At 46.3% G+C, this 25,509-nt stretch overlaps 1 protein-coding gene and 1 long non-coding RNA gene across 3 annotated transcripts in view; both read left to right on the plus strand.

Moving 5' to 3' along the window:
- The window catches only part of LOC118221396 (E3 ubiquitin-protein ligase rnf213-alpha-like), a 135,884-nt gene that overhangs the window by 44,240 nt on the left and 66,135 nt on the right, over positions 1 to 25,509 (plus strand). The window lies entirely within an intron of this gene.
- Positions 22,400 to 25,118, plus strand: LOC118221397. Its single transcript, XR_004764100.1, has 3 exons — positions 22,400 to 22,503; positions 23,270 to 23,397; positions 24,714 to 25,118. It is a non-coding gene; the product is annotated as an uncharacterized LOC118221397 (long non-coding RNA).

The raw sequence follows: 25,509 nt of genomic DNA on the forward strand, positions 1-25,509 counted from the left end.
CGCTCGGCTGCCCTGCGTCTGTGCAGTGTGACACGAGTGTCACATGACCCATCTCCATGTGCGCAGGACTCCTTGTTCGAGAGGCTGCAGTGCCACACGGCCACAGAGAGGAGGTCCTTCCTGCAAGTGGAGCGGGACTTCCTGAACTACTTCCTGTCCTGCGACCCAACGTCTGTGCGGACGGTCACCGTGGAGCAGTTGCAGCAGGTCGCCAGGGTTCGGCTGTGTCTGGACGTGGCTGCTGAGCTGCTCACCCAAGGCCTGCTGGGTAAATATAACTGTACGATGAAAACAAGCTTTGACACTGCTCACCCAAAGCCTGCTGGGTAAATATAGCTGTCCTATGAGAACAAGCTTTCACTCTGTTCACCCACAGCCTGCTGGGTAAATATAACTGTCCGATGAAAACAAGCTTTCACATTGCTCACCCACAGCCTGCTGGGTAAATATAACTGTCCTGTGAGAATAAGCTTTGACATGAACACTCAAACACTGACCCTAGGTCAGTTTAAGGGCTAAGAGTGTAGTGACATGACTGGATTAGTGTTAGGGTAAACTGTACATTATAGCATGCAGTGTGTGTGTGTATATGCCTGTGTGTGCATGTAGAGAGAGAGAGAAAGTATATTTTATGGATCGTACGTGTTTTAAATTACTATTCCAAAAGGCCAGCTCCACTTAGACTTTTTTTTTTTTACACAGCTTACAGTCATTAGACTGTCTGGAAAAATCAGTTAAATGTCAATTTTTTAATGGAAAGCTCACCTGCGCACCTGCTGTGCCTCAGACACACCTGCGGAACCTCAGGCCGGGGCTTCCTGCTTCCTGGACAGCGTGCGGAACCTGTGCGTCCGCGGCGGGAACGACTGGTACCGCGTGTACCTGATCCGCCTGCTGTGCGGCCGGCGGGGCGTGGAGTTCGTCCAGAACCTTCTGAAGGAGGAGGCGCTCCCCTGGCTCTTTCCCCAGGAGATCCTCGTGCAGGTGCGCTCAGGGGCGTCTCCGGGTTTTTTGGGGGGCCCCAAGCTGGTTTTTTTTGGGGGGTGGGGGCCTCCCTTTTTTTCCTTCAGTGAGATTATGGATCGTGGGGGGGCGAGGTGATGCAGCGGGGGAGTTGGAGGTAGTGGACTGGGGCGGGTTGTGATTGAGGAATGGGAGAGGCTGGTTGGTGGTGATGGTGGAAGGGGGGGCTGGTTGTGACCGGGAGGGTGGGGGTGGTATTTTGAACCCTGGTTAGTGAGGGTTTTGTAGGAGGCAGGGCTGTACGCTCAGTGCGTATCCTGTGTGCGGGACGGGGAGGCACTGGGTGTGCAGACAGGATGAGATCCAGTGCTCGGTTAGCGGCTTAAAGTGAGCGTCCTGCTGCTATGGAGGGAGAGCCTGGTCTCCCATTGGTTGGCTGTGGGTGCCTGGCATGTCGTTGGGCGGAGCTAGCGTAGCGGTAACCCTAGCGATGGGGGGAGGAGTCAGATCCCGTGTGCGAACGCCCCAGCCGTGCTCCTCGCTCCGACGCCAGCGACGATTGTGACATCACTCTGTCTCGCAGAAAAACCAAGATGGCGGCCAGATGGATCAGTACCTCGTCTGCGGGGAGGGCTACGGGGCTGTCCGGGAGGCAGTTGCCAAGGCAACGGCGGGATGCCCAACGAAGGACATAAAGGCAGCGTGTGAGGTACTGCTGTGATGTGCTTCTTCGTTCTTGTGTCACGTGATTTTGCTTTGGTGTTTAAGCTTTGTTGTGATTGTGTTGTGCGTGTATGCAGAATGTGTTTAAGCTAGTGATTACATGTGATGTGTGTGTGTGTGTATGTGTTCAATTTGTGTTATTGTGTATGGTGGGTGTATGTGGTTAATCTGTGATATTTGTGTGTGGTGTGTGTATATGTGTTTAATTGGGGGGTATTTTTGTGGTGTGTGTGTGGTATGTGTATGGGCTACAATCAGTGTGATTGTATGTACTGTACAGTAGTGTATGTGTTTATGTATTTAATATGGGGTATTTGTGTGGTGTGTGTAGTATGTGCTCAAGCAGTGTGATTGTATGTACAGTAGTGTATGTGTTTATGTGTTTAATATGGGGTATTTGTGTGGTGTGTGTAGTATGTGTATGTGCTCAATCAGTGTGATTGTATGTAGTGTATGTGTATGTGTTTAATCGAGGAACTTGTGTGTGTTTGTAGGGCTGTGGAGGTTCCCCAGCAGAGAGAACGGTCTACCTGCTCCTGGCTGTGTTCAGAGAAGTGACCACACTGTACAGAGCTACCAATCCTGTCCTTCTCCCCAAACCTAAGGTAGAGTTACTATAGAGTCTCTACAGAGTCAATACAGTCGCTAGACTCGATGCAGAGTTATTAAAGAGTTGCTGTAGAGTGAACTACCGAGTCAATACGGTCGATACAGAGTCACTGCAGAGTCACACAAAGTCGCTACGGAGTCGCTGCAGAGTCGATACAGAGTCGCTATAGAGTCGCTGTAGAGTCACTACAATGTCGCTACAGAGTTACTATAGAGGTACCACTCTGTAAAGAGTTACAAATCCACTCCACCCCACACCTGAGGTAGAATCACTACTGGCTCAGAGTCACAGTTTAGTAAGTTTCCAGGTGTATGATCATGTAATTAGTTTCATGGTGTCAGAAGTGTGTCACATGATTCAATTTCAACTGAGCAGCTCAGTTTTTTTACTTTTAATTGAGCTGTTTGATGAATATGGATTTGAATTTGACTGCTATTACTTCTGCTCACTCAATTTTATTTAAAACTTAACTGTTCCCTGTAATTCTCTCTAATGAGTGAACTGTTCCCCATAGCACTCTTAAATTAGTGAACTGTTTCCTGTAACACTCTCTAATGAGTAAACTGTTCCCTGTAAGGCTCTCTAATGAGTGAACTGCTCCCTGTAAGGCTCTCTAATGAGTGAACTGTTCCCTGTAAGGATCTCTGATGAGTGAACTGTTCCCTGTAAGGATCTCTAATGAGTGAACTGTTCCCTGTAACGCTCTCTAATGAGTGGACTGCTCTTTATGTCTCTCTCAGCTGTGCCGGGCTCTGGAGGGTTTCATACGGAACTCCAGGGTTCTGGAGAGCCAGGGGGCTCGGACCTTTGCCACGGCGCTGGTGCGGAACAGCCTGGGTCCCCTGTGCGTGCGGGCGGATCGGCCCGGCGTTGAGCACACCCTCACTGAGCTGGCCGTCCACCTGTCCGCTGTGCTGCGCTGTGGGGAAGGTGGGGTGCTGGCACCCCTCAGACAGCTGGCCATGTCCCCCTCCAATATGCGGGTGAGCCCCTGACCCCAGTTCCTCCAAAACACAGCCCTGGAACTACCCCCAACATCAGACATGGACAAAACGTGCAAAATCGTGGGTGTTAAGCATTGTATATGGACAACACAATACAAGTTCTACATCATACATGCACCTCATCATGCACGTATCCATCATACATACACAGCAAACATCTTAATTATAATGCCTGAATTACGCCAGGTGTGGAGGGGATGCGTAATGGATGCTGTGCAGTGTTCGCTTGCTTTCAGTGCCCGTGTTAGAAGATTAGCACCCATGCTAATGGGTGCTAATCCACCAGCATGGGCTCTGATCCACTAGCATAGGCTGAAATCCACTAGCATGGGGACTAATCCACTAGCATCGGCGCTAATCCACTAGCATGAGCACTAATCCACTAGCATCGGCGCTAATCCACTAGCATGAGCACTAATCCACTAGCATGGGCTCTGATCCACTAGCTTGCGTGCTAATCCACTAGCATGGGCACCAAAAGGTAAGCAGACGCTGCACTATGTTTGCTACACGTTCACTCTGCTCCCATTGTATACCATGCGTGATACAAGGGTCTAAGGTTATTTCTGAAACAGCTCAGTACCTGCAGTGACACTGAAGAGACTGGGTGTTATGCTGCCTTTTATGGGTTCAAGGGTCTAAGGTTATTGCTGAAACGACCAGTTGATCTATTTCAAAAAGACAATTAAAACATTCATTTGGGATGAAATGACCAAGGTATACATGCGTAGATGGGAACTGTAAGCTTAAACTGTCTTGTTAGCTTATAATCAACCGTCTATTTCAGGTATTATACGTGGTTTTTGTGTTACGCATTATGAAACCTCCTGTGTTAAGTGCTTCACTTGAGGAACAATTAATGCTTTAATACGCTATGCTTGATTGCTGTTAATTTACATAATAATAATAATAATAATAATAATCTCATTATTATTCATATAGCATTGGGTTATGTAGCTTTATTATTTACTGGTTTACTTGCTCACATAAAATCGTATGCAGAACAGATCACACACTGATGTGTGTGGGGTGTACAGCTAATGCAGGAAATATGTTCTTGTCTCCTTACAGAATTCTTTCTTACCCACAATGCCTGAGGACATACAATATATGGCGGTCAAAGCTTGTACAGAAAAGCTGGAGTGGTACAGTAAGTACATCATACCAAGTGATGCAAACTGAAGAAGAACATGCAGTATGTACAGTTACGCACACTGTACTCCAGTTCAGTCCCAATAAAAAAAAATTTAAAAAGAGTGACACAACCCCCAGGAGATAAAACTGCACAAGAACCGTAGCTTTGCTGCATTGAGGCTTTAATCCAGAGTTGAGATTTGTAATATTTTGAATTTCTTCTCTCCACAGCCTGTCGAAATGGCCACCCCTGTGCCATCGGTGAGGTAGGTGTAGTTTATTTTGCCTCGTTGTGGTGGGGGAGGCACGCTTCTGTCCACCCGTGGAGCTGTGGCCCCCTTGTGGTTTGTTTGTGAATGACATCCAGCCCTGTCTTTTTGCAGTGCGGTCGGCCTGCTCAGACGAGCCGGTGTTTGGACTGCGGGGCAGAAATCGGAGGCGTGAATCACGTGCCTGTGACAGGCTTCACTGCAACTGCGGCTCAGACACAGTAAGTCCTCCACTGACCGCCTTTACGTTACGCCACGTTCATTCAGCAGACGCCCTTATCCAGAGCAGTTAAGGTTTTTAGTTTTTTTTCAGAATTCTAAGTCAGTGTTCCAGTACTCCATTGCTCCATCAGCATTGGAATGTTGAGTTGAGAACATTCTAATCGCGTATTTGTGATCTGACACCATAAAGGGTTAATGTGATGTGATTGATGGGTCAGTGGACACGGAGAGACCCAGGTCAAGGTGCTCAGACGTGAATGAATAAATGTAAGGTTGGAAGAAGCGTACTGTATTTGGAAACCGTCAGATCTACAGATTGCAGAAATGTTTCATGCTGAAGATTTGTGAGGTCCAAACATGTGGTTCTGTGCTTTGTCTTTTTGCTGCTATCTAGGTGCTAACAGGTGTAGCTTTTAGGCCTCCAAAAGGCCTTTCCAACTACATAGGCTCTAGGTTCATGTTTTTTTAGGGTCCCCGTGTTACAAAGTGTTCAATTTCCTGCTTTTTGGGGTCGCCATGGCATTAATGCTCTCCATGTGACCGTGTCTGCACAGGGATCGCACCCAGCCGGGCCACATTCTGGGAGACCCCAGCAGGCGGGGTGACGGAGACGCGCTGGACACCAGGAACCTGCCCCCCGTGGCCTTTGCCGTCCTCAGACTGCTCACTCACCTGGCCCTGCTGCTGGGGGCTGCAGCCGATCCACAGGTACGAGTACTGACTGGGTCCAGCTCCGACTGTGGCCGGCAGCTCCCAGGGTACGGAAGGGTTCAGCCGGTTATGGAAACACAACTCACTGCTCTCTAGCGACCCCTGCTGGTCCACAGGTACGAGTACCAGCTACGTCCAGCGCCGACTATGGCCGACAGCTCCCGGGGTACAGAAGGGTTCAGCCGGTAATGGAAACACAACTCACTGCTCTCTAGCGACCCCTGCTGGTCCACAGGTATGAGTACCAGCTACGTCTAGCGCCGACTATGGCCGACAGCTCTCAGGGTACGGGAGGGTTCAGCCGGTTATGGAAACACAACTCACTGCTCTCTAGCGACCCCTGCTGGTCCACAGGTACGAGTACCAGCTACGTCTAGCGCCGACTATGGCCGACAGCTCCCAGGGTACGGGAGGGTTCAGCCGGTTATGGATCCGCAACTCACTGCTCTCTAGCGACCCCTGCTGGTCCCCCGGGTGCCCGTGGACTGCATGCCAAAGCCGCATTTGAAAAGTCTTCTTTGAATCAACTCCATGCAAGCTTGGCTGTGGGCTGTGGTGTGTAAAGAAGCAGCTGGTGACACCTTGTGTTGTGGAGGGGAACCGCGGATGTCTTCGCTCTGCTGAATCGGCAGCGGGGATTGTGCATGAACACGGTTACAAATGGCTAAGCGGACATTCCAAAGTAGGATGGGAATTGGACATGCTCAACCCTTCTTTGGGTGCCAGATTTCTTATGGGCTGAATGACCCGTTCTCATCGTCAATGTTTGTAGGTTCTTATGATTTAATTACCTTGCAAGACCATGAGAACATGACCGTGGTTACCTGACCATACCTGTTCTACATCTGCGTTTGCCCTTTTCAGTGTAGGAAACAGGGACGGTCTGGTCAGATGGTGAAACCTTGACCATGTTTTGAGTGTTACCTGACGGCACCTGTTCTACACCTGTGTTTCCCAGTGTGTGAGCCTGATCATCAGACCTTCAGTCCAGGATCCCGGTGCCTTCCTGATGCAACATCTGCGGAAGGATCTGGAACAGCTGACCCAGACCCTGGGGTTGGGTGCGGATGACACGGTCACCGCCATCCACCTGCTGCTCAGTAGCCTGCTGGAGCCTCACCTGCCCCGCTCAGGTAAGGCCACTCCTTCACAGCTGCCAATCAAAATCACGAAGAGCGACAGGCCAGGGGACCATTCCTCCTTGATTTAAAACGAGTGAACAAAGCTGTGTTTCCTGTCAGTGCTACTCCCCAATGGCTGTTTGTCATGTGACTTTTCCATGAGGTTGCCCAATGGGATTTCATTAAAATATAGGTCTTTTAATAGTTCAGAAACCTTGTTTACTCATAAAAAGAAGCGAATGATGGCATATTATTCCCTTTTCTGGCTTAATTCTTCGGTACATTTTTACGTCGACAGCTGTAATCCATGGGAAGTGACTACACTGCCTAGACCTGGATGCTAAGACAATGTAGGCTAGCTGATCTCTGTAAACCAATGGCAAGCACTCCATTGGGGGAAAAAAAATCACTTAAGCTGAAATTTAGGAACAAAAAAAAGATCATTAGATAGATAATTGTCTTGTGTTCCTGCCAGGGCATGGTCCTTTTGGTGGTTCCCTCTCCACAAAGGAAGCCAGGCATGGCTGGGAGACCACTGTCATCACTGACACCATCACCCCCCAGCTCAAGGTTTGAGTCATGCCCCCAACTCTGCTTAACACTGCTCATTGGGTAACGTTTTCTTTGGACATTCCCTCATGAGAGCATCATAAGCACTACATAAATATATGTGTATGTATTTCTTCTGAGAACTACCTTGTCTTTTACTCTCTCTTTGTCCCCCCTCTCCCTCAGAACCTGGAGCAGCGGTTGAAGGAGGTGAACGTAGCCATCAGATGTGACTCTCGCGTGAACTCTAACCCCGTCATGAAGGTGGTGTTCGGAGATCCGCGCCTCTTTCTGTCCACACTGCCCAGGGACAGCCTGGTCCACCGGGGGGCAGTGTGGAGCTGCAGGGAGAGGGTGTCCCTGCCCCACCTGGCCCACGTCCTGGGGCAGAACGGCGGAAAAGACGCCTTTCCCCTTCTCTGGACCTTCCTGCAGAAGGTAGCTGGCCTTCGGCATTCTTAGTGATTCTTAGTCATGTGATTCACAGCCGTGATGGGATTGGCTGATCGAGGGGTTCTGTGAGGACGTGATGTGAATAGCTATGCTTGGATAGTCATATATCAAAGGCTCTTATGCGGAGCGACTTACAGGAGTGCGTACATAGAGGTATAGAGAGCAAGGTACCAAAACCAGGAGTATTCACCATTATAAAAAGAACTCAGCAAGTTCTATGCTGGGTGCAAGTGGGAGATTGAGGATATAATGTTGTGCTTTGAGTGGCAAAATGGGTTTGGGGGTGTAGTGTTGAGTGTAGCAGACGTAGTGCTGTTCAGGGCTCGAACTGGAAAACAATAAGTACTGGTTCCATTGCAGCTGGAAAAATATATTGTGACTCAAAATTTAGCATTTTTAAAAAATGTATTGCAATATTTACTCCTGATTTATCTTGAATTGAACTGATAATTTATTTTGCGAGATTAGGCTATAGTTAGGTACTGTAGAATACACAACCGCAATATTGCTGAACACAAACAGGGCATAATGTTATAGCAGTAAAATCCATGCTTTATTTTGTCTGGTGATCATTTAGCACCAACACAGCCTACATCCATCAACACTGTGTCTGTGTCAAGAAATGTATGCTTTCTTTTTTAGAGGAAAAAACAAAACACCAGAATCAGAAATAAAATCTGCTCCTCACAACCCATCATGTATGAATCCATCTAAAAAGCCAGCTAAACGCATTGCAGTGTTGATGACGGCATTTGATATGACTTGGATTGCGAGAGGCCAAAGGAGTCTAACGCCAAAGCCAATCGGATTTGTGCTCAGAACTCCTCGGGTTTAATACAGCTCGGCTAAAATGTGCCAGTGTAAAAGGGATATTAGTCAGTGTGATGGACACGTCTACAGTAGGACCTCAAAGACAGTGTACCCAATGAGCATCTGCTACTGGCCACATCGTTGGCTGTTTGGTGATGTTCTGAGGCATACGATTGGTTGATGGTGTGTGATGTGTGCATCAGGAGGTGGAGTTACGGCTGGTGAAGTTCCTGCCGGACATCGTGGCTCTGCAGAGGGATCTGGTGAGAAGGTTCCAGAATCGGACAGACCTGACATATGGGACCATCGGGGAGCTGATCCAGAACCAGAGAGAAGGTAACGGTGACCCACCGTTCCTATTCACTGCTAACAGGGCTCACCATAGCTCGGTCCCCACAATGCACATGAATTAGGCACTTCACAGAGCAGTGTTTTATCAGGACCAAACGTACTATACCAACAGTGCAGCCTGAGGTCAGCCATTATTAGTTATTAGCTTTGACTCATTATTCAGTTCCAGTGTTACCTTTTATTTTTGTATTAATTTTATGTTTTTCTACTGAAACAAAGATGTCATTATAAATGTCTTCAGATGCATTTTCATTGATTTGCTCTCACTGTGGTTTATCAATGTACCTACATCCATCTGAATTTTAAAAATTCCATTTAGTTTTTTTTTTTTCATTTTCCACTTTTAAGACAACAGAGGTTTCATCATCAATGTCTTGAAAAGTAATACAAATGTGTGAGAAATACAAAATGAGTTTTGCTGAAAAATACAAAATTTGGATAATCCAAAATTATACAAACCCTATTTAGTGCCCCTGAAGTTATCTTAAATATGTGATTTTTTTATTAAGATGAATGGAAAACTATTTAAATATCATAAATTTGACAAAAAATACAATTACATGTTTTTGAAGTCATTCATTGTGAAAAATAAATGTAACTGAAATATATAAAAATATATAAAGCAATAGTGTGAAGTCCCGACAGTGAAAAATTTGGATAATCCAAAAACAGACCAACCTTTGCGCTATCCCCTTCCTTAGCTGCCGAACATAACCCTAATCTTTCCTCATCGCGAGAATGTACCGAATTCCTAACCCAAGCCCTAACTCTAGCCATCATGCTAACCTCAAATCCAATTTCTACCCCTTGAAGTGATCTTAAATATGTTTTTTTTCTATCAAAACCGATGGAAAAAAAAATCTAAACATAATCAGTTTCAACAAAAGCAGTCCAAGGACCTGAGTTTGAAGGGGCATCAAACTGAATCCCCAGGGGCCCGCAGTGTCTGCAGGATTTTGTGGCTCCCTTTCAATCAGCTGCCAATTAAGGCCTGAGAACAAAGTGTGTGGATTCCTTAGCCAATCGATGACTTAATTGAACCAGAAGTGGAGTTAAACCCGCAGACACTGTGGCCCTCCAGGACTGGAGTTAAACCCGCAGACGCTGCGGCTCTCCAGGACTGGAGTTAAACCAGCAGACGCTGCGGCCCTCCAGGTCTGGAGTTAAACCTGCAGACACTGCGGCCCTCCAGGACTGGAGTTAAACCTGCAGATGCTGCGGCCCTCCAGGACTGGAGTTAAACCTGCAGATGCTGCGGCCCTCCAGGACTGGAGTTAAACCTGCAGACACTGCGGCCCTCCAGGGCTGGAGTTAAACCTGCAGATGCTGCGGCCCTCCAGGACTGGAGTTAAACCTGCAGACACTGCGGCCCTCCAGGGCTGTAATTTGACAGCTGTGTCTTAGAGGATCTTTTTCTGTGTTTCCAACCAGCTGCACGGATGACCTGGGAGAAACGCATCAGAACCTTCCTGAGTGTGTGGAATCAGCTGCGCCTGTCATTGGCCACTAACGGTAAGACCAGCCAATGACATCTCAGTAATAATGAAACTAGCCAATCCTCTACGTGCCACTGGTCACCAACAGTGCGTGTTTGTTTGTGGGTGTGTGTACGTGTGATTGTGATTTGTCTGTGATATATGCATGTGTGTGTGTGATGTGTATGATGCATATGTGTGTGCCTATGTGTGTGTGTGTGTGTGTGTGTGTGTGTATGTGTGTGTGTGTGTCTGTGTGTGTGTGTATGTGTGCCTCTATGTGTGTGTGTGTGTGTGTGTGTGTGTGTCTGTGTGTGTGTATGGGTGTGCGTTTGTATGTGTGTGTGTGTGTGTGTGTGTCTGTGTGTGTGTGTGTATGTGTGCCTCTATGTGTCTGTGTGTGTGTGTATGTGTATGTGTGCCTCTATGTGTGTGTGTGTGTGTGTTTGTGTGTCTGTGTGTGTGTGTGTGTGTGCATGTGTGCCTCTATGTGTATGTGTGTGTGTTCCTGTGTGTGTGTGTGCGCCTCTATGTGTATGTGTGTGTGTACCTGTGTGTCTGTGTGTGTGTGTATGTGTATGTGTGCCTCTATGTGTGTGTGTGTGGACCTGCAGGTGAGATAAAGATTCCAGCAGAGCTCTGTGAGGAGGACCTGGCCCTCAGCAGTGATCTCCAGGTTCTGTTGCCGCAGCGACAGGGCGTGGGCCTGTGCTCCACCGCGCTGGTCAGCTACCTCATCGCCCTGCACAACCAGCTGGTCTACGCCACAGACAGACACACGGGAGAGCAGACCAGGTACGGTAACCGTGGAGACGGGCACAGGTGAAAGTTCACTGGAGCAGGAGCCGCACAGCCTTCATGTCCGGCCCAGTTCAGAAGAGTCAGTCCAGCTCAGTCTTTTCTGACTGCTTTGCAGAAATTCTCCTCTTCCTCCTGCTATTGAGCTTTAAGGCTCAGAGAACAAGACGGCACAGGAAAAGGAGAGTGAGGAGAAAAGATTAAGAGAGATTGAGAGAGAAAATAAGAATAGAGAGGAGATATGGGGAGATATCTGTAGTTACACAGTGAGCGTTACAGATCTGACTCTCTGTTCGCTCCTGTAGTTACACAGTGAGCGTTACAGATCTGACTCTCTGTTCCCTCCTGTAGTTACACAGTGAGCGTTACAGATCTGACTCTCTGTTCCCTCCTGTAGTTACACAGTGAGCGTTACAGATCTGACTCTCTGTTCCCTCCTGCAGTTACAGTGAGCGTTACAGATCTGACTCTCTGTTCCCTCCTGCAGTTACACAGTGAGCGTTACAGACCTGTCTGAGCTGCACGTGATTGGGTATGAGCCGGAGAGGGACCTCATCCCTCTGGTCCTGTCCAACTGCCAGTACAGCCTGGAACGCGGCCAGGAGACCCTGTCCCAGTACGACCTCCCCAAAATCCAGCAGCTGATCCTGAGCCGGATCCTGCAGGGGAAGCCTCTCATCGCCCTGTCTGTGAGTTCCAGAGACTCGACTCACACACTGACCCCAGATCAGCCTTTCACAAGCTTAAGTGCGAGCGAGGAGAGACGCGCACCTAGGCCTTGCACCTTTAGCCCCGATGGATCTTTTGCCTGCTTATGACGTCCAGAACAGGTCCCTTGCACGATTATCTTCACCCAATCTGGGTTGGAGACGGGTGGGCAGAGCAGAACGGTGGGGCAGTTTGGATGGGCAGGGCAGTGTGGGTGGACAGGGTAGGGCGGTGGGTGGGGCTGTGAGAGGGGCTGGGGCTGTGTGGGTGGGTGGGACAGTGTGGGTGGTGGGGGCTGTGAGGGTGGGCGGGGCTGTGTGGGTGGTGGGGGCTGTGAGAGTGGGCGGGGCAGTGTGGGTGGGAGGGGCTGTGAGAGTGGGCGGGGCAGTGTGGGTGGGAGGGGCTGTGAGAGTGGGCGGGGCAGTGTAGGTGGGAGGGGCTGTGAGGGTGGGCGGGGCAGTGTAGGTGGGAGGGGTCGGCAGGGGAAGCAGACATACAGACCTGCTGGAATGTGTTCCAGGCTGCAGTGGCCAGGCAGCGGCCCCTGGGACTCATCCGCCATTTTCATTCCATTGCAGGGAATTCCCACGCTGTTCAGCCGGCAAAGCCGCCATTACGAACGCGTTTTCACAGACGTGAAGGCCAAGGTTGGGCAGGTCAGTGACTGTGTCCGTTTCCCCACCTGTGTGTCAGTACTGCACGTGCATTACATACTGCCACTCCACCTGTGTAAGTACTGCACATGCAGTACATACTGCCACTCCAACTATGTGTCAGTACTGCACGTGCAGTACATACTGCCCACTCCACCTGTGTGTCAGTACTGCACGTGCAGTACATACTGCCCACTCCACCTGTGCAAGTACTGCACATGCAGTACATACTGCCCACTCCACCTGTGTAAGTACTGCACATGCAGTACATACTGCCCACTCCACCTGTGTGTCAGTACTGCACATGCAGTACATAAAGCCCACTCCAACTATGTGTCAGTACTGCACATGCAGTACATAAGGCCCACTCTACCTGTGTGTCAGTACTGCACATGCAGTACATACTGCCCACTCCACCTGTGTCAGTACTGCACATGCAGTACATAAGGCCCACTCCACCTGTGTGTCAGTACTGCACATGCAGTACATACTGCCCACTCCACCTGTGTCAGTACTGCACATGCAGTACATAAAGCCCACTCCGCCTGTATGTCAGTACTGCACATGCAGTACATAAAGCCCACTCCACCTGTGTGTCAGTACTGCACATGCAGTACATACTGCCCACTCCACCTGTGTCAGTACTGCACATGCAGTACATAAAGCCCACTCCACCTGTGTGTCAGTATTGCACATGCAGTGCATGTGATTTTGATTGCATAAATGTGATTGCATACATATAAATTTATATAGTAACATATTTATTATATAAATTTCAGGTTTACATGATATTCAGGAAAAAATTAACACTGAATTTAGGAAAAAACCACAGATTTTATACGTTTCCCAACACAACTATACTCACACGCAGCCCACTGCCTCCTCTTCTGTTAGTAACTGTTTGTCTGTACGTAGAACTGTATATTGTAGCTGCTGTGAATGTAAAGTCTGTGCCTGGGGATGAGTGCTGAGGTTGACCTGCGGTGCCCTTTGACCTTTGACCCTTGGTTCCCAGGAGCCCTTGCCGGCCCTGAAGGCGGCGTCTCTGGCTGGTCAGCTGCAGACGCACAGCGACGTGTGCGACACGCTGGGCGTGGTGGAGCTGGCGCTGGACTTCCTGTCTGCTGCCGGGGGCCACGCCCACATGGAGCTGGTCTCGTACCTGGAGGACGTCCTGCGGATGGAGCGGCTGCCCCCCCATGTCCTCAAGGTCAGCCCCGCCCACGTTGGGGCCCCGCCCACTTTGGGGCCACACCCACAGACCTCCAGCTTTGTTTGTCTTTGATAGTGCTGTGATTAGACTGTGCTGATATGACCATGGTCTGTATTTAGATTGTGCTGATTAGGCAGTGCTGTGGGTAGACTGTGCTGATATGACTGTTGTCTGTAATTCGACTGTACTGATATAACTGGTCTGTAATCTGACTGTGCTGATATAACTGTGGTCTGTAATTGGACGGTGCTGATATAACTGTGGTCTGTAATTAGACTGCTGATTAAACTGTGGTCTGTAATTAGACTGTGCTGTGCTCTGCAGGCCCTGAGTAGGTGCAGTCTGAAGCACTGTGTGGCTCTGTGGCAGTTCCTCTCCTCACTCCGATCAGAGAGCATGCTGCGCCTAAAGAGGGTAAACTTACCTTAACCACACACTTACATAAACACCTTCTACACCTCACACTTAACCACACACTTACATATACACCTTCTACACCTCACACTTACATATACACCTTCCACACCTCACACTTACATATACACCTTCCACACCTCACACTTAACCTTATACACCTTCAACACCACACACTTAACCTTATACACCTTCCACACCACACACTTACATAAACACCTTCTACACCTCACACTTAACCACACACTTACATATACACCTTCTACACCTCACACTTAACCTTATACACCTTCTACACCTCACACTTAACCTTATACACCTTCCACACCACACACTTACATATACACCTTCCACACCACACACTTAACCATAAACACCTTCTACACCACACACTTAACCACACACTTACATATACACCTTCGACTCCACACACTTACATATACACCTTCTACACCACACACTTACATATACACCTTCCACACCTCACACTTACATATACACCTTCCACACCTCACACTTAACCACACACTTACATATACACCTTCGACACCACACACTTACATATACACCTTTGACACCTCACACTTAACCTTATACACCTTCCACACCACACACTTAACCATATACACCTTCCACACCTCAAACTTAACCACACACTTACATATACACCTTCTACACCACACACTTAACCACGCACTTACATATACACCTTTGACACCTCACACTTAACCTTATACACCTTCCACACCACACACTTAACCATATACACCTTCCACACCTCAAACTTAACCGTATACACCTTCCACACCACACACTTAACCACACACTTAAACATATACACCTTCGACACCTCACACTTAACCTTATACACCTTCCACACCACACACTTAACCATATACACCTTCCACACCTCAAACTTAACCGTATACACCTTCTACACCACACACTTAACCACACACATAACCATATACACCTTACACACCACACACATAACCATATACACCTTCCACACCACACACTTAAACATATACACCTTCCACACCACACACTTAACCATATACACCATCCACACCTCAAACTTAACCGTATACACCTTCTACACCACACACCTAACCACACACTTAACCATATACACCTTCCACACCACACACTTAACCTTATACACCCTCCACACCACACACTTAACCACACACTTAACCTTATACACCCTCCACACCCCACACTTAACCGCACACTTAACCATATACACCTTCCGAACCAAACACTTAACCACACACACCTTTCAAACCAATCCACATACATAACCAGACTCCCACACCAAACCACACGTGACCACACACCAGTCACTTGCTTAGCACACCTTCTTAACCATGCCAGAACCTGCCCACCACACGTCACACTCACTCTTGTTTGCTCTCATTCTCTCTTGTTCTCTATCATTCTAATTCTTTCATTCTCATCATCGTCCTCTTTGTCTGTCTGTCTGTCTGTCTCTCCCTGTCCCTCTCTCTCTCATTCTCTCTCTCTTCCCCCACCCTCTCTCTCTCTCTCTCTCTCTCTTCCCCCACCCTCTCTCTCTCTCTCTCTCTCTCTCTCTTTCTTTCTCTACCCCCCCCCCTCTCTCTCTCTCTCACAGGACCCATTTGTGGGGATTGGGGATCAGTACAGGAAGCCCCTGGATGAGGAGGCCCGCAGGCTGCTGATGGGCTTCTGCAGCAGGGGAAGTGTGCAGGCCGTCCGGCTGGAGATGCACCAGTTCCTGCTGCTACACCTGAACACCAACCGTGACCCTGAGCTGTACAGGCCAGACTGGGGGTGAGGTTACAGGACTGTACTGGGGGTGAGGTTACAGGGCTGGACTGGGGGTGAGGTTACAGGCCAGACTGGGGGTGAGGTTACAGGACTGGGTGAGGGTGAGGTTACAGGGCTGTACTGGGGGTGAGGTTACAGGACTGGGTGAGGGTGAGGTTACAGGGCTGTACTGGGGGTGAGGTTACAGGGCTGTACTGGGGGTGAGGTTACAGGGCTGTACTGGGGGTGAGGTTACAGGACTGGACTGGGGGTGAGGTTACAGGGCTGGACTGGGTGAGGTTACAGGGCTGGACTGGGTGAGGTTACAGGGCTGGACTGGGTGAGGTTACAGGGCTGTACTGGGGGTGAGGTTACAGGACTGGACTGGGGGTGAGGTTACAGGGCTGGACTGGGTGAGGTTACAGGACTGGACTGGGTGAGGTTACAGGACTGTACTGGGGGTGAGGTTACAGGGCTCGGAGGGTAATGTATTACATTATTACACTTTTATATATTATAGTATATTATCAGGTCTTGTAACTAGATTTTTATGCAATATGTAATTTAATGATACGTAACGTTTAATAAAGTACTGTAATGTACTATAACGTAATGTAATATAATTTATTGCAATGTATTATAATGTAATGTAATATAATATATTGTAAAGTAAGGTATTATAATGTAATGTAATATAATTTATTGTAAAGTAAGGTACAGTACTCTAACGTAATGTAGTGTAATATACTGTAATGTAAATGGACTGCATTTATATAGCGCTTTTATCCAAAGCGCTTTACAATTGATGCCTCTCATTCGCCAGAGCAGTTAGTGGTTAGGGGTTAGGTGTCTTGCTCAAGGACACTTCGACATGCCCAGGGCGGGGTTTGAACCGGCAACCCTCCGACTGCCAGACAATCGGTCTTACCTCCTGAGCTATGTCGCCCCGTAGTAATGTCATGCTTTGCAGTGTTGGCAGTGGTTTAATTTCCTCTCTCTCTGTTCAGTCTGAAGGAGACGCTGCAGTCATATGTGGAGAGCAAGGACTTGGACCTCCCGCCTGACGTGGAGGAGCTGTTTCCCGCGGAGATCCGCCTCTCTCAGGCCGTCGCTGCCTGGAAGTTCACTGTGGCCTTTAAACAGGGGCGGAGCCTGAGGTAGCCAATCTGGAGCCTCTCAGTTTTAAGGCCAACGGTCAGAGCCTTACTGTGATTGGTAGAGCAGCCTGTCACTCAAAACATAGCCCTTGAGGTTTTCCCTTTAACTGGGAGTCAGGTATGAATACATGTGGCCAATCGGTAGCGCTAATTGTTCAGTGAATTACCTGGGAGGGAAAAGAAAACCAGGGCTGGATTTGGATTCCATTTAGTATAGTATTGTATGTTTTCTTTCTGTCTCTTATGTATTTCTAGAAGTCCAAACTGGTGAGCTTGGGCTTCCTCCTTATCCTTCTCCTGCCATTCTGCCAGAGAGGAGCCGGCTATGCTGCCCAGAACTCTGAAAGCAACTGATAGATAAATACTAAACAATTATTTCAGATTTAAAGCTTGTTTAGACGGTCATCAGGTGCTTATTCAGTATTCATGTTATATGACTAGACAAAGGCAATCACTTATGTAATTAAATATTACTATAAGCATATGTATTAAACATGTACCAATCAAATATAGATCTGGCTCTGGGAGTCTTTTTCTGACCAAGCTAAGGTCGGTTGGCAATTGGACAACTGGCAGATTATATAAAGCCAGTTGTGAGAAACCTTGGAGTGATTTATGACGCAATCTAAGCTTTGCTCATCACATGAAAAAAATATGAACTTTTTTTTATAAACTGATAAACTCACAAACATTGCCAAAGTTAGAGCAGTTTTATCTTTTGAGGATAGAGAGAACGTTACACATGCTTTTGTCTTTATCATGCCAGGACTATGGTAATGCTGTGTTTACATGCATGAACCACCAATTCTCTTTTATAAGCTTACACTTCACAGGTGTGTCTCGCATAAAGTATAATCTGCTCCCCCTCCCTTACATCCTTTGGTTCAGCACAACACTTCCTTTAAGGGAGGGGTGAGAGGTACATTTGTAATTTTCCGTTTACTGTTTCTTATTGCTGTGGCTAAGCATCATTTTTCTATCACATGCGCCATCCTGCCAAGTCACAGCGTGATGGGGCGGCATGCCCCATACCTAAAAATTTTTTTTTTTTAAAAAGAACACGTATATATGTATCACACAAGCGTGTGTATTTATCACACAAGCGTAGTGTATATATATATCATACAAGCGTGGTGTATGTATCATACAAGCGTGGTGTATATATCACACAAGCGTGTGTATACTGCACTTGCTCACATGCAGCAGGCCAGACGCTCCACCTCCTTTGGGACCAAAACGCACGAAAGCACACAGAAACAGGAACGCACAAACGCACAGTTTGGAGTTAGCAGTGTGAGGCCTGAGGTCTGACCCACAGGACCGCAGCTCAGCTGGAACGGCCCTTCCTCGTCTGTGTGACGGGTCGGTGGATCCAGTTCGAATGCAGCTCTGTGCTCCAGCGGTTCCCGCCTGTGGTCTTCCCCCCACGTTCCACGCGTATCACACTTACCCAGCTTTACCACAGGAGGGCTGTGTCTGTCTCTCCGCTGTGGTATTGACGCCTCCTTCTAAATGATTGCTAAATTATAGGACTGGTACTACCTCGCAGGATATTGCACAAAGCTTCACAAAACAGAAGTTCAGCACAGTTTTCAAGTGCGTTTGGCCTCTTTATGCCTAAATGATTCAAATAAATCATCTGCCCTGGATTAGACAGGTCTGGCTGAGCTACCCTGGATTTTGATAAAATAAATCCCCTGGGCTTGATTAGTCAGGTCTGGCTGAGTTACCCTAGGTTTTGATAAATCATCTGGGCTGGATTAGTCAGGTCTGGCTGAGTTACCCTCGGTTTAGTCCTTTCATTGTTAAGGGCGTTGGAAGAGAATTTGTACTAAAGAAATGAAAGTGAAAGTAGAATTAATTTCAGCTCATTTACTGACATATTCGTATTTCTGTTCACGCACTTTTGTACCTTTCATTCAAATAATAAACACCTCAGTTATTTTCGGGACTAGAACTGTTCTTAAACTAATTTAACTAGATTTATGAAACAGCATTTGAAATATATTTTAAGAGAATTCTGATGTTTTAAAAAAGAACATTTTGTGTTATGCAAATGTACACATTTATCAGCAAAAAAATAAATGAAAATGTTTTCAGATAAGACCAACAGCCATTAACTCACAAGCCAAATCAATGATTAATATCCGATTCACCCCACAATCAAGCTTAATTAAAAACAGTTAAAATGAGCTTTCGCACTTGCTAGTTGCCAGATATGGCAGTTGGTCTGCACCAGGGGTGTCCAGTCTTAACTGAAAAGGGCCGGTGTGGGTGCAGGTGGTTGTTTAAGCCCAGCACTACAACACCTAATTCAACTGATTTACTAATCATGGCTGCGTTTCCAAGTTTCGATGTACCTTAACGTTTTACGAAGGTTCTTAAGCTATACCTTCTTAAGGGAAACCGCTTTTTTACGAGTGTTTCCCAGACTATACCTTAAGACAACTCTTAAGGTACAACTTAAAGGTACATCGTAAGTTGGAGCTGGCCTTCACTGAGGTGCTGAAAAGTTTATCAATCGATGCCAAGCGAATCGATTGTCTCACTTGTAAAGGCTTGTGAATAACGTTTTAATATAACAACTGTTGTCATAATCATTTTACATCAATCTAATATTGCAGAAGAGGAAGCTATGCCTACTACAGACCATCTGCTAATCTCTTTAAGACTCCGTTAAGACGAGACGTTGTGATAGTTTCAATAAATACGTACATATAGGCTACAAAGGATAAAATTTAAAAAAGCATCAATCGGGACATATAAGCCATAGTCTGGGACTTCGTGGAAGCCCAGGGAAAAGGATATAGGCTACATATGGGTGAATTATTTTGTTTTTTTGAAACAAAGGTCTAATGTTAATTTGTTTCTGTCACACAATATATAGGCAACTGTAGCAGCATATCACTGCACTGCACTGATTCCCGCGAACTTTTCTCTGCAATGCAAAAATGATCGTAGATGAAAGGCAAAAGCGCGTCTGTGGAAATTGATCATGATGAATTATATTCCGGGTGCCTTATGAATAGGTCTACCTGTTAAAGTGATTTGTTCATCCACCTTAATTTGCTGTTGGATAATCTTAAATTTAACCAAGAATATCATTATTGGGTTGTTTACCGAAAATCGTAAAACAACATGGTAAGAAAAATGTTCTGTAATGTTGATATTTACCCAGTGCTATTTTGTTTTATATAGGAGGTGTGAGCTAAAGGAAGGGGATGTAGATCATTTGGCTATGTTTGTCCATTATGAGCCACTGTACCTGTATGTGTGTTTATGGTTAGCCAATCAACGTGTTTTAGTTCGGTCATGCAAGTAGACCCACTCAACGTTGTTTTTGCACACACAGGTTTTATATTCATAATAAACCGGCGGTTTGTTCCAAGTCAGTGTGATCATTGACTCACACACAAACGAACTAATTTCTACAGGGAATGCAGTCATAAAAACCATATCCTAAGTTAGCGCCACTACGTATAAATAAAAAAATAAAAAAAAAAAAAATTATTTTCACAAATTGGATTATTATCATGGATAGGCCCTATATATAATTACCATCATGATGGGGATAGACAGGTGAAACGACAACATTCTCACGACGTGTTATGCACAGACACGTTGATTGGATAATTACTTTTCGTAAAGTAAATATTAAACTCATTTTCGCATGCCGATGTGCTACTAGATGCGCACTGTAGCACAACTGTCGATTTGAAAAGCAAAATGTTGGCATAATAAGGCTGAAACCGCGGAGCGCATCGCTAAGGGACAGCTTACGAGTGCCTCAGACCACCCTTTTAAAGGTATACCTTAGCTAAGGAGACGCTGGGAAACAGCTCGAGAGCTAAAGGAAGAGCTTAAGGGATACCTTACGACGCACTTAGCGCTAAGGAGACTCTGGGAAACGCAGCCCATGCTCTTAAATCTAGACCTTGATAAAATAGAATCAGGTGTCATAGTGCTGGGGTGAAACAAAAACCTGCACCCACACCGGCACTTTTTGAATAAGACTGGACGCCGCTGGGCTACACTATAAAATGGTGGGGATTTGGGGATTTTCTGCAGGGGCTTAAACAGGGGAAGTCCCTGCTTTCCCATCTACAGTGCCCAGGGTTCGAGAGGGTTTGTTGGCCTGCATGAGAGCTCTGGAATGAGTCTGAATGAAACAACTGCACAAGAACTCTAGTGCCTGGGATACTTGACAGTGTATGACTGGTTTTCTTTATTTTTCTGACAATTGCAACCAATAATCTTGTAGCGTTTCTGAATTACTTTTGTTTTCAATTGCAACCAATATTCCTTTGTAACTTTTCTGAATTACTTTCGTTTTCAATTGTTCACAATGGATCTTTTTTATTTATATAATTGTAATTTTTTTTTTTTTTTTTTACAATTTCTGACCAAAATGTTGGAGTTAATACAGCAGAACTGACTGGGGGAAAAAAACAGGCTTTAATATATTTGATGTTTGGCTTAATATAAATAGTGGAAAATGTCTTATGATTTTTCAGAAATATGCTGAAATGGAGAAAAATATTTTTTGTAGAATGTTTGATTTGTTGGGATAACGAAATAAATCCAAAAATGTTGCAGTTCTTTAGGTTTCTGTTTCCTGACATGAAGCTAATGATTATATTGAGTGACGTCATAAAGTCATTTTGGACAGTGCGCCGTCTTTCACCGAGTCGAATCATTTGATTCGGTTCGACTAACTCAGTCCATTCATTTGATGGGAGCTTGCCGTTTGATTTGGCGCTGTACGTCGGACTTGCGGTCGCATCGTCTCACGTTGCGCTTTCGTCCGCTTTATTATGGGAAAATGCCTGCACCATAACACAACCGCTCTGCGTTTGATCACGCAGGATCACGGCGAGCGCAATGTGGTGATCGACCTGTAGTTGAACGGGACCGATTGAGAAATACAAAAACTTTCTTATGGTAGCTACTGCAAAAGGCTCATGGTTTGAGATGGGAATTTGAATTCGTTGTGTGATTAGGCTACATGAGATTGCATGTATAGGGATGAATCAAAATACAAAGTTATCTACATATTTTATCTGTTTGGCCAATTTAAAAATCAACTTAATAGCCAGACCAGCGTGACCGAAGATAGGCTACAGCAACCCCATATTCATCTTGGCCTTTTCAAGCATTTACGACGCACAGATAGAATAACAATGACGCTGACAAACAGAAGAACGCAGAATTGTTGACGCGGAATTCATTATTGTGAAATGAAACTTAACTTTCGATGTAACTCACGAGCTCACGTCGCGCGCACCTCACTCTGTGCGGAGACCGCGGCTATCACCGATTCAGCAACACAGTCAAACAAACTGAAGGAAAATAGACCAACATTCACTGACGCAAGGTACGGCTCTTTATTGTGGCTTGTGGTGCTGATGGTTATTACGCTTGACTGCTGAACCCATTCGGTCTTTCCAAACAACAATACAATTCTGAAGCGCTGGTAATTCGTGAAGCTTTATGAATTATGTATAGTAGGCCTATTTTGAAACTTAACCAACTGCCATAGCCGGCTATCGAGGTTTAAATGGTGGACGTCCTGTTAATGTTAAGGAGTTTGACTATGCACTCTCAAAAATTCAGTGATAACTTTTTCCAAAACTTCTTATGCGCTCACTCGTCCCCAACGGAGAAAATATTTTGCTGAAGTCTGATCGGTTTACTTTTTCTTCCACGTAGATCATGTTGTGATGGAACACTTCAATGGGACTTGGGTGTATTTTGGGTAGACCTTGATTCATTGACTCATTTGACCCAATTTCGTTGACGGAAATCAATTTTTTTATGAATTTCATCTGGAAACTTCAATACTAAGACTTTCACTTCGACTGCGCTGGACGTTGATGTGCGTATTTGTTTTGTCTACAAACAGACGCCACTACTGTACGGTTCTTATTCTTGTTTAATAGTGTGCCCGGATATTTGTTCTTTATTTACCACTATTTAGCCATTGTTTTAGGTAACAGTTGCTATATGTTTCATTTGACCATCCCACTGATCACTGTTGCAGTCTCCAGGTGAAACGAAACTGAAAGTTGAAAGCGCAGTACCCTGTGACAGGGAGGAAGATAGTATTATGATTCGTACGTTTGTAAACTTCTTCGTCGCAGGTGAGTGGCTTCCAGCGCCGTGATCGTGCACGGAAAGACAGAAGGGGAAGAAAATGGACCGCGAGGTGATGGGTGATGCAACGCCGAAACGGCCGCAGGAGGACCCTGGCGGCAACGTTAAAAAGAAGGTGGTATCCCATAACAACGTGCCGGAAACTGTTTCCTCTCGCGATTGATTAAAAATGACATTGCCACTGCATATAACAAAACAGGTGAAATACCCCCCCGCCCCCAAATTTTGTTTTGGCTCATACCGATGTGGATTTCATGATGTAATTAGGACATTGTATACTGATCTTTCAGGCTGGGTGTTTGTCATGGAATTAGCAGGTGCCAGATTCCTAATTTTCCCCATGTTTGTCATTTCTGTGAATTTCTTCGTTTTTAGTGCTTTTAGTGATAGCCTACGGTGTTATTTGTATAAGCTTATGCAATTTAACAATGGCCTATTGCCAAACGTGATGGGAAACGAAGTGCCACAATGTATACAGATTCCGGAATGCGTGCGCTGGGATCAGGATTCTCATCAGTGTCCGTTGTTGCAATCAGAGGTTTGATGCCTAGCGCTGCTTCTCCATTACGGTATCATCAGTGACTGCAGGCACTTATCGAAGACTAAAACATCGCACTATACAGCATATTGTACCAAAACAATCTTTAATGAAATAAATGTTATTTTACGATATATAAACATGTTATGCTATGAAATAAAACTGTGTTTTATTTTAGTAATGTAATTTGAGCATGCTCTAGTTCTACTAACATTCCATTAGCATACGCTTTCTTTCGTGATGGACTGAATTACACGATTAAATGCACCAGCCCATCAATGTATTTCGCTCATAGGCTGTAGCATCTGACAACTGGCTGTTTATTTATTTATTTATTTATTTATTTATTTATTTATTTATTTAAATTTCAAGAACTTGTTACCTTTGCTGCAGTTGTGCATGCTATTTCAATCATTTCCCATTGACTGCTGCACATGAGATCTATGAATTAATTTATGAAATTAATGTTTAATGTTCTGTGACAAACACCCAGCATTACGGATCTGTAGTATTTTCCCCTTTAAATTAATCAGAAACGATAATTTCATAGCTGTACTTTAAAAAAAAATTCTTCTGGGGTGGCTTGCCCCCAGACCCCCTCTAGACTGCTTTGGGGTTTAAAGGCACTTTGCACTAAAGGCCAAAATGTGCACTAAAGGCCAAATTTTAGAAAAGCAATCATACAGAGTCTGGGTTACCGTTGATCTTGATGTGTGTGATTATGGTAAGACATTCTTATAAAGCAATTTTATAAGCAAAGTTTCGAAGGCTGTTGCATTTGCGTTTCAACAGCAGGAGTTTGTGTCTACACATTGTGCATCTCAGCTGATGATTGAGGACAAATTGTGGGGCTTTGACATGTAACTCTCACTTTTAAAACTTTCACCCGGCAGAGGAAATGGAGCAGGAAGGCGAATAAAGGAAAGCAGGAGGGAGAGATACTTCTGCAGGACAGAGAGAGATGTCTTCAGGAGAGAGAGAGATGTCTTCGGGAGAAAGAACAGTCTCTTCGGGAGAAAGAGCGATTTCTTCAGGAGCGAGAGAGATGTCTGCTGCCCAGCGCTTTCCCAGAGGCCTCTGCATTCTCAGGAGCCTCTCTGGAGGGCATGAGGCATGAGGACGCACCAGGGAAGGCGGAGACACCTGGCCTCGTGGGATTGGCTGGTGCTGTGGAGGAGCGGCCTGACACGCCTCAGGATGTGGACCCTTCAGTTGTGCCTTTTCCACCACCTGGCCAAACTGTGCCACTACCTGGCCAAAATGTGCCACTACCTGGCCAAACTGCGCCACCACCTGGCCAAATTGCGCCATCACCAGGCCAATCTATGCCACCACCTGGCCGAAATGTGCCAGCCCCTGGCCAAACTGTGCCACCACCAGGCCAAACTGTAACACCACCTGGCCAAAATGTGCCAGCCCCTGGCCAAACTGTGCCACCACCAGGCCAAACTGCGCCACCACCTGGCCAAACTGTGCCACCACCTGGCCAATCTATGCCACCACCAGGCCAAACTGTGCCACTACCTGGCCAAACTGTGCCACCACCTGGCCAAAATGTGCCAGCCCCTGGCCAAACTGTGCCACCACCTGGCCAAACTACACTAACACCTGGGCAAACTACACCACCACCTGGCCAAACTGTGCCACCACCTGGCCAAACTACACTAACACCTGGGCGAACTACACCAC

Source organism: Anguilla anguilla, chromosome 2 (assembly GCF_013347855.1).
Source record: "Anguilla anguilla isolate fAngAng1 chromosome 2, fAngAng1.pri, whole genome shotgun sequence".
NCBI classification, from domain to species: Eukaryota; Metazoa; Chordata; class Actinopteri; order Anguilliformes; family Anguillidae; genus Anguilla; species Anguilla anguilla.